The 9827-nt window shown below is 39.8% G+C and overlaps 1 pseudogene; it reads left to right on the top strand.

Moving 5' to 3' along the window:
• The first annotated feature begins 1544 nt into the window (after window positions 1–1544).
• Window positions 1545–8304, top strand: LOC147622511 (uncharacterized; annotated as a pseudogene).
• The last annotated feature ends 1523 nt before the right edge of the window (window positions 8305–9827 follow it).

Raw genomic sequence — 9827 nt, 5'->3', positions numbered from 1 at the left:
TGCGGCCAGAGGACATAAACAACCAAAATATGCAACAGAAAATTACCAGATGTCGAAGAAGAGAGGAATGATGGAAACACAGATAACGAGCCCTGATTGGGCACTTCCTGACACCATAACAATGGAGAGCTTTTGTCATGTCCTTGCCAAGCACGAGGCAGAGCTGTGTGCCTTCACCACCCAACCGTAATGATGTGAGAGCCTTGTCCTAGGTCATGTCCTATAAATACACACTTGGCCATGTGCACACCTCATAGGACGACCGCCCGGCAAGCTCTCCACTCATACCATTGGACCCTGTCCATACTATTGTGCACACCCATCTGGGTGCCCGCATCCTCTAGACCACCCCGTCTAGCCCATGCCCCGCACAATACCCCAGCTGATCGAGCTCCAAGCTTCCCGCTACCATCTACATTGCATTACCCCCCCCCCTTGAGAAAAGTTTTCATCCTCAAAAACGGTATCAGGGAAGCTCTTGGCAAGTGAAGCAACACGCTCCCAAGTTAAGGCTTCCTCCGGTCGACGATCACGCTACTTGACTAAACACTCATGATAATTATTGTGAGTGTGTTGATCTCTATACCCAAGAATCCTCTCAGGTACATGTGGAAGTGATGGCGGCTCAAAAAACTCAACCAAAGTATCAAAAGTCGCGACATTCTCCTGCTCACCCACAGTCTTACGTAGTCAGCTGACATGAAAAATTGGATGTACTAGAGAACCATCGGGTAACTCTAGTTTGTAAGCTACACTGCCAATCCTCGTAAATATTGTGAAAGGTCCACAATACCGCGGAAAAAGTTTAGCACACTTTCCTATTTTCATAGTCTCAGATCGCTCAGGGACTTTGAGATAAACTCTGTCATCCTCCTTGAAATAGATCGGCCTACGACGAGCATCAGCATAGGCCCAGGCACGATCCTGTGCCTGTTAGATACTGTCTCGTGCAACTTTCAACATATTTTGCATATCATGCAGAAATTCTTTAACGGACTAAATCATTTCCTTGTCAAGTCCAATAGTCATTGGAGCTCGAGGCTGAAATCCATAGATGAGCATAAATGGAGAAAACCCTGTAGCTGCATGTTTAGCACTGTTGTAAGTAAATTCCAAATGATGAAGGTACTTCTCTCAATTGGATTGTTTCTTACCACCGTATGCCCGTAACATATCTTCAAGGACTTGGTTAACATGTTTTGTGTGACTATCAGGGTGCGGATGGTCTGCAGTACTCATACTAAATGTAGTGTTCAGGCACTTGAACACTGCTCACCAAAAGTGACTATTGAACTTTCTATCCGTGTCTGACACAATGTCTGTAGGCAGACCGTAAAGGCGATAGAGATTTTTACGAACAAGCGAGCTAATTGATGTGTCTTAACATCACCTACAGTGGGAATAAACTGCACCATTTTGGTTAACCTATCGATGACTACCCATATGAATCATGTCCATGATTCATTCTGAGCAAACACTACTACATGTCAATCACATATCAACACATTTACCGACGGTTTGGAAAACACATAGGAAATCCCTCGATGTCGGTATGCACGTCGCTATCAGCGTCGATACCAAAGATACAGTATCTGCGTCGGTATAAGCAGGGCCATGTACCGACGCAGATACTAACGTACATACCGATGCTAGCAGGTAAAAAAAATTTGTGGCAAAATGGTGCATCCAGTTGCAGATTTGCAGCTGGATACACCATTTTTCCATATGTTTAGAGTACTCACTCATTTGTACTCTTTTCACGAGATTTAGAAAAAAATACAATGGACTAGACCAAATATCACGTTAAATGCAAACATGTCCTTATTACATCAACGAATTGAATCATTACATTCACAAAGGCAATAAACATGAGAACATGAGTTAATAGGGTGAAGAAACACTTGCGATTTGTGCACAAAAATTAGTGTTTTCATTAACAAGGTCAAAAGATGACCAAACAAAAAATGCGTTTACAAAATTTGAGATTACCATGAGCTTGTTTTTGCATTATGTATTACAAAATCTCAGACTAGCAAGCAATTCAAAATATGAGATGACCATACTTGTATTGCAAAATCTCACACTGGTAAGCAACCCAAAATATGTCATATTGGACCATAAAATATGACATGGCAAAGCTCACGAATGCAGCTCTTGAGGTCTTTGCTAACCTCATTATCTACCAACACGCCATTCCTAAATTTGTATTGGCGTATACGTAGCTCAGGGTAGGAGAGGGGAGAGCTGTCGTAGCAACAAGTTCTATGATTAGACAAAGGAGTGTTTGGTTCGCTACTAAACGGGGGACGCTCACGTGGAGGTGTGGATGCATCCGTACCCTCACTATCACCGCATCAACCACCGCCACCACCAGTGCGTTTATGTGTAGTGAAACAGCTAGACGTAGGGATTCTTTGGTGGCCTACTTGGAGTATTTTGGGTGGTGGTTTGTGCCAGTGCCACCGAGTGGTGTATTAGTAGCGCCCGTCTCCCAATATTGGCGCATCCAATGTTGTTGCTCAAGTGTGGCTTTTACAAATGTGAGAAATTATTGTGGACTCATTTTTTGTGGTGTGGGATAAAGGGAGCGATTGGGAGTGTAATTAGGCATTTGTTCATTGGAATCCATTCTACACACACACATGCATACATGTCATTACATGATTGTGTGCCTACATTGCTAATTTAAGCAAAAGAAAATATGAAATCAAATGCAAAGCTTAAGGTTATGTGGCTTGTCGTTTGGACTTGAAGCAGATTTGCAAAAACACACAAAACAAGCAACCTATTACGAATTAAGAAACATAATGAAACGTAGATTTTTAAGCAATAAAAGCATGGGCATTTTAGGGTTTACCTTGATTAAGAGTAGGGGAGGTAGATTGGGCTCACAATCCCTGCAAAAAACATAATTAATCGACGGATTGAGATGTGCACACACATATATATACACACACACATAGAAAAATCCACACACACACACAAAAATCCACACACACACGCACATACCCACACACACACACATACATGGCAAGAAGAGAGTGGAGGCAATAGGAAATACCTTGTGTGTGTGTTTTTCTTGGTCTCTCACAGAGAACCCGAAAAGTGAACCAGAATTGAGTTAAAATTTCACAGGGTCAGTATCCGTGTTGGTATTCGGGTCGGTATCTACATCGGTATACTGCTACATCGATGCAAATACCGACGAAAATACTGATGCTTGATTTTTTTTAAAAATTGTAATCTCGGAGATCCATTTGAATTTGATTTTGAAGTGTTCGCCATTGACAGACTCTTAAGTACATATAGTACCCTCCACTTCCGTACTTTCACAAGCAAATTCTTGTTTGTGGGCAAAAGTAAAAAATCTAGATAAGAAAGTGATGTTCCCGTGTACACATTGCAAATACCAGAAAGCACGTCTACGGAGAATTTTGAACGATCACATTAAAAAATGGTGTATATTCTCAGTGGAGCGGTTTGAGGCTCTATTTCGATCCTTATGTGATGATATTGATCCATTGGACCTTGCTCCTGTGAGGAGCAACCAAGTAATTAGAGAACTAACGATCGACTAAATAGACAATGTGGTGGATGAGGAGGAAGTGGAACTACAAGTAGATGACGAGCAAAAGAGGCATACATCGACGACATGATAGACGCGTTAGATGGGATTGATGAGCAGTCGAAACAAGAAGGTCCACAAAGAGATCATGGTGTACATAGGCACACAGAGCCTAGATCAAGATTAGAATATGAATTAAGAAGGCTTACATGGACATCACTTTAAGGCTATCCTTCGTAAGGCACATTATTCACACATGACATCATGGCATCCACAAGTCTATCCACAAAATCATATAGAATAGACCATCTAACAAACACAAACTATCGTGCTTCTACATCATTTAATCGTTGTAGCCCTTCCTCATCTCGTAGTCAATCTCCAACACCCAACTCTCTTCGTGATATAGAGTGCACCTACTACCACAAGAAAGGCCCAAATCTTTAAAGCATAGTCATTGATGGAGAGGTTGTTCCTCTTAACCTGATTCAACTCTGACTCCAGCGGTTTCTTCTTCTCAGAGTTCACTTTGGGCTTCTTGTTGTTCCTTGGGTGATGTTGTCCTGACAGTATCAGATTGAGTAGCTTAGCTTGCCCCACTTTCAACATCAATGGCAACAATTGGTTCATTTGTGCGGTTTGTGGAGTTTGATCGTTGGATTTTCTTCGTAGATACTCTCATCATGAGGGACTTTTCCCTGGGCTTTTGGCTTTATGCCTCATATGTATATGTTTCTATCTTAGTTTGTGGCCTTGGGCCTCCGTTGTATCAACCTCGTGCCTCAGCTCTTTCCACCCCTTGTACTTTTCATAGGCCAAGCATTTTGCAGCCTATGGATTACAGTATGAATGAATACAACCCTGTTTTCACCAAAAAAAGGGAGAAGAAAAAGAGAGAGAGAGAGAGAGAGAGAGAACATATGGCAAAGACTGAAGAGAGAGACTATGTGAGAGAGTCTAGACTCTAGAGATAGTTTCGACGCCTTGGATAGCCTTAAGGGTGGCAGCTCCAAGTAAGGTAAAATGAGTTTTTGTGTTTTATTAAAATGTGAAAGATGGAAAGAAATTTCAATATGTATTAAGGAAAGATAAAGGATGAAAGGAAGAAAAACTTCTCTATATGTTGTTTGATGAAGAATATGATCGTTGATGTCGCGTGGAAAGGGATCCTTATCTTGGTCCAAGTTTGTTGATTCTCACCGTGCGGGAACAAGGCCTTGTGCTTTGTAAGGTTTATTAAAACCTTACAAAAAAAAAAGGATTTCTGTTTGTTGCCTACGTTGGCGCTGAAGATGAGCAGACAAAAGCAAGCGGAAGGTCGTGGGCTTAACACACTACGAGAAAGGTTGTTGAGATACAATGTTGAAATTGATAGTGTGCTAATTATATTGATTAATTGTAGATTAATGTTGACGAGACACATGAGATAGAGATTAGAGAGAGATGACACGAAGAGAGAGAGAGAGAGAGAGAGAGAGAGAGAGAGAGAGAGAGAGTGTGTGAAGATTTAGATCAATGTGCAATTGTATGTGATTGTATTCATTTGTGTGTGCGCATGTGTTTATATACAAGAGGGAGAGAGGGCGGCAACACCTGTTCGGGTCTGCCCGTTCTTATTTAACACATTAGGGGAGATTTGGACTCGTTTTGGGCCCTCTAAGAAATGCGTTAATATACAAGAAATACATTCCCTTTTGTATTTGCACATAAATATGGTACGTTTCTCGAATTTTTCAAGTACCTTTCTTTTCTTGTACTTGGAGAATGAAATGGTCTGTTTTCAAGTGTTAAAAATAAATTTCAGGCTCGTATCCACGAAAATCTACGCAATGTCATTTTGAATGAAAAGGGCGCCCAAATTCGACCAAATAGTAAAGGCTCTACCTACCCTTTAGTGCCTCGGTCTTTGCATTCTCATTTTTTCTACTGTGAACATAGAGCTTGGCAGAAACAAGAGCAAGGCTATCAACAACATGGAGGATTCAAGAGCAAGGAACACTGAGAATATCAACAACATGGTGGAACCAAGAGCAAGGCAAAATAGGAGAGACACCTATAACCTTCACATCGAGCTTGAACGTGAATATGAACCTCTGAGTAAGAGAAATAAAACCAATTCTTTGTCTACTACTTCTAAAGAGATGTTTAGGATGCAAGGGAAGAAAAATATAGATTTATGGATTGATGGGAGGTTATATCCAAAAGACCCATTTAGAAACTCAACACCCCCCTTTAAAGATATAACATCCTTGCTGAACTTTGCTGGAGATGGCCATAATGGCCTCCTTGGATATACAGAACATTTGGAAGCAGCAAGCAATGCTCTTAGATTAGAAAGAAACTTGTTTGAGAAAGAGAACATTTATTTGAAGAAAATCATGGATCAGTGTGTGCAAAAGATCTCAAGCAATAAGGAAACCAAATGTTTAGGGCTTGAGAAACAAAAGGAAGAATTAAGATTTAAGCAGACTGCTTTAGGTCTCCGTAAAAGAGAAAAGAAGCTTCAGAAGTATGAACAAATGAAGCTAGGAGGTGGTGGCATTAAAAAGAGAATACATGCAATCAAGTAAGCTTCATTCTATTTCTCACTTAATTTCTGTGCTGTTATTGCGTATGTTCATGTGTTCATGTATATTACTAATTTAAGCTTATTTTGATGTTAGATCATTGCTACTCCCTGAAAAGGAATTACAATCAACGACAGCACCATCCGGCAAACATATTAGTCTTCTTCTGAATCGCCAGAATGTACAAGCATTGATGGAGAACAAAAAATACAAGAAGGTTGCGGACAAGCAGATTGAGGGCTTCATCAAAGAGAATCAACTCAATCCACGAGACATCCAAGCAATACTTGATGAGGCAAGTATATCACATAGAGGATACTCCACCATTTATAAGTCTATGCAATCAAAGATGAAAAAATCTAGTATAAAATGCTCATTATTGCCAAATCCTACTTCAATAAAAAGTATTCATAGACAAATAAATGAAGAGGTGTTGCAAGCATTGGGAAGCCCATTTCATTTTGAAGACACATACACTACACCAACAGGAGATGTGGTCTTCAATAAGTACAACAACATTTTTTACAGCTTGGAGGCCTTGCAAATATATGCTGTTCAATTATTTGAAATCACTCGGCAAGAGTGTGATGGTGTTCTCAAATTTGTGCTAAAGCTTGATGAATGTCAAATTGTGAAAGAGAGAAAGTTGGAAAGGGTTACCATCACACTCATGAACATAGCACTTGATCCATCTATTAGAAAAGGTGATCCTAGATGGTTTAGTGTACAATCCGAAAACAACATATTCTCCCTTGGATCCTTTGAGGTATGATATATTAGATATTTGGTTTTTCATAAGCATTTCGTATGGTAAGCAATGACTTATAACCTTTATGTGTTACAGGTTCCGACAGAGAATTTTGATATTCTGCATTGGGTTTTTCATAGGACACCTATACCTGAGATTATTAGCGAGCAAAGAAACAACAGAATCTTGGAAGTGGAAGGTATGGGACAATATAAGGTGGAGTGGCATTTGGCAGGTGATTTGAAAACTCTCAAATGTATGTATAATGTGTCAAAGGGTGCCAATTCAAACAGCCCCTGCTTATATTGCATAGATAGTGCACAAGTTCTTGACAAGAAGTATTGGAAGAAGGCACCAGATAGACATCTAAAAGATAAAAACTTCAAGCCTGTTCTTGATATTCCACTATCAAGAGTTCACATCTGTACAATGCATGCTCTTTGCAGAATTATTGAAAAACTAATGTACCTATACATATGTTTTTTGCATGGACACTACAACCCAACACAGCAAAGATTCAATCTATCAGAGCATTAGAGAGTGTTCTATCAGATATTGGTTTGCATGGTGGACATGTAAAGATTGAAAAAGATGAAAAGAAGTCTAAGGATGGAAGGGATGTTCCTAAGAAACCTTCCATCGGAGGTGTTAAAGCAAGAAGGTTTCTATCAATGCCAATATTAGAAGATAACACTCGTCGTGTAAGAATACAATCAGTCAGGCACAACAGATGGAAATGCATGCATAACGCAGTGGTAGACCATGCAGATAATGGTCAAGCAAGATCACGTAAGGCCAATGTGTGGAAATCTTTGGACACTGTATTTAAGTTTTGTGACAAGAAGGTGTGGACTACGCAAGACCATCAAATTTTTAGAAAAGCGCTAGATGAGTTCAAGAAATCAATGATTGATGCTTGGACAGATCAACACATCACCCACTATATGGTAATTGATTCATTGTACTTAATTAGTTTTAATTAGTTCTACAAAGTTATGTATAACAATTTACTAAATAAAGGTTGTTCTTTTCTTTGACAGCATATCATCTTTAATCATACTGCTTGGTTTGCAAACGAGTATGGGAGTTTATCGATATGGTCAACCCAAGGAATGGAGAAAACACATTATCAAGCTCGCTCTGGCTATTTCAATCACACAAGGCATGGTGGAGGATTAGAGAAAGCTAATAGTTTAGAGGAATTGCATCCGTGGACTTATAGAAAACTTGTATACATAGCAAACAAGAAGAAGGATCTTGAAGCATCAAAACTTAATCAAGCAATAAAACGTGCAAATAGAGAAAAACTTACAGCTATATGGCAGAGCTCTAATGCAAGTACAAATCATGCTCAGTGGCGACAAACACAACAAAGATGTGGAAAGACTTGGATACCAATTAACAGTGTTTCTTCGGAAACATAGCTTGATGTCATTGTATTGCACAAAAAAAAAACCATTACAAACAAGCAGATACCAAGAGATACATCATTTCAAGAGATAGGTGAAACACTTTTAAGCCTGCAGACTATCATCATTTTCTTCAACTCTTGCCCTTTTTGAAGATGGTTGGACTTCTTCAACAATGACAGATGATGGTTGGGCTTCACTGACTTGCACTGCCTCAATAGTTTCAGAAGGCTGAACAGTTATGGATGGCTGCACTTCTTCGACAGTTACAGATGGCTGGCCTTCTACAAGTCCTACAAATGGCTCGCCTTCATTTGGCAATGATAACATTGTCGAAACCGAAACCCGTCCAAATCTCAGGAGCTCCTTTTTGCCATAGTCACTTAACAACCTAGGATCTTTAACTCCACAGGCTAATCCATATGCTGCATATGTCAAGTAGTACTTACATTTTAGCGCATACACTCCCGAGCCTTGCCCAAAAAATTCTCACAGCTATATGCTTATCCAGTAGCATTAGTTTATCTGCATTCCACCTTACTGGATATCCTCCTAAATACCTTGATAAGGTCTTGATTGCAAACAGTGGGAACTCTGCATTATCCTTTGAGAATTTTTGATGATATATAATAAACTTTGGAAATGTGAGTCGGCTAATGTACTGTGCCAGTGCCGAGTCTTTGCCCAGTCCCACCTTTTGTTTTCCTGCTGCCCGTCCAATAAAATCATCCTCGTACACTAACAGCTGCACAATTTTGTTCTCTATTAGTATTAAAAATAATGGATGAGTATGAATCTCTTTGTGAAATAATAGCATACCTTTTGATTCTCATCATCAACCAAAGTGTCTCTTTTCCATAAGTTGATTGATGTATTGCAAACATTCCCAGATGAAGAAGCAACATCCTCCCTGCCCATAGTAGTGATCTTCAATTTCTGCTGTGCAGCATAAAACTCTTCCTCACTCGGAAGTTGCTTTTGATACTGAAGGGCATCTCTATAAATTAACTCTAATGTTTTGGCAGGAGTGTAAAACTCACTGTCCTTAACATTGGAATCCAACAACATATATTTATCCATCTCTTTATCGAGAAAATCATCATCCTCTTCAAGGTTCTGCGCTATTATAGCAAGACAGTAGTCCTCCCTGATGTTGAATAAGGTCTGAATATGTGTCAGTAAAACATATTGACTTTCACCAATTGGAAATATGGGGAGGATGGAAGTTGGAACTTTCTTGGACTCTTCGGTTAGTGCATACTCTTCATCCGCTGACACTTCAATGTTCTTCTTCCTCAGAGCATCCATATCTAACTAGTTACTGAGTTCTCTCTCTGCAGCTAAGTCTATCTGCTCAACTATGTCTCCATCATCTTCAGCCGCTATCGCCTCCTCTGTTAACTCCTCAGCTGCTTCAACTGCATCACGGGCATCCTCCAGCAGCACATGCAAGTAGCATATAAAACCATAATGATAATTGACCAATCGACATTTTACTTTGTGGATGGGGGATTTTCTATCAAATATCTTCTGTCCGT

Source organism: Cibotium barometz, chromosome 28, assembly GCF_041138505.1.
Source record: "Cibotium barometz isolate CiBa-2024 chromosome 28, ASM4113850v1, whole genome shotgun sequence".
NCBI lineage: Eukaryota > Viridiplantae > Streptophyta > Polypodiopsida > Cyatheales > Cibotiaceae > Cibotium > Cibotium barometz.
This window is presented reverse-complemented; position numbering and strand designations above follow the sequence as displayed.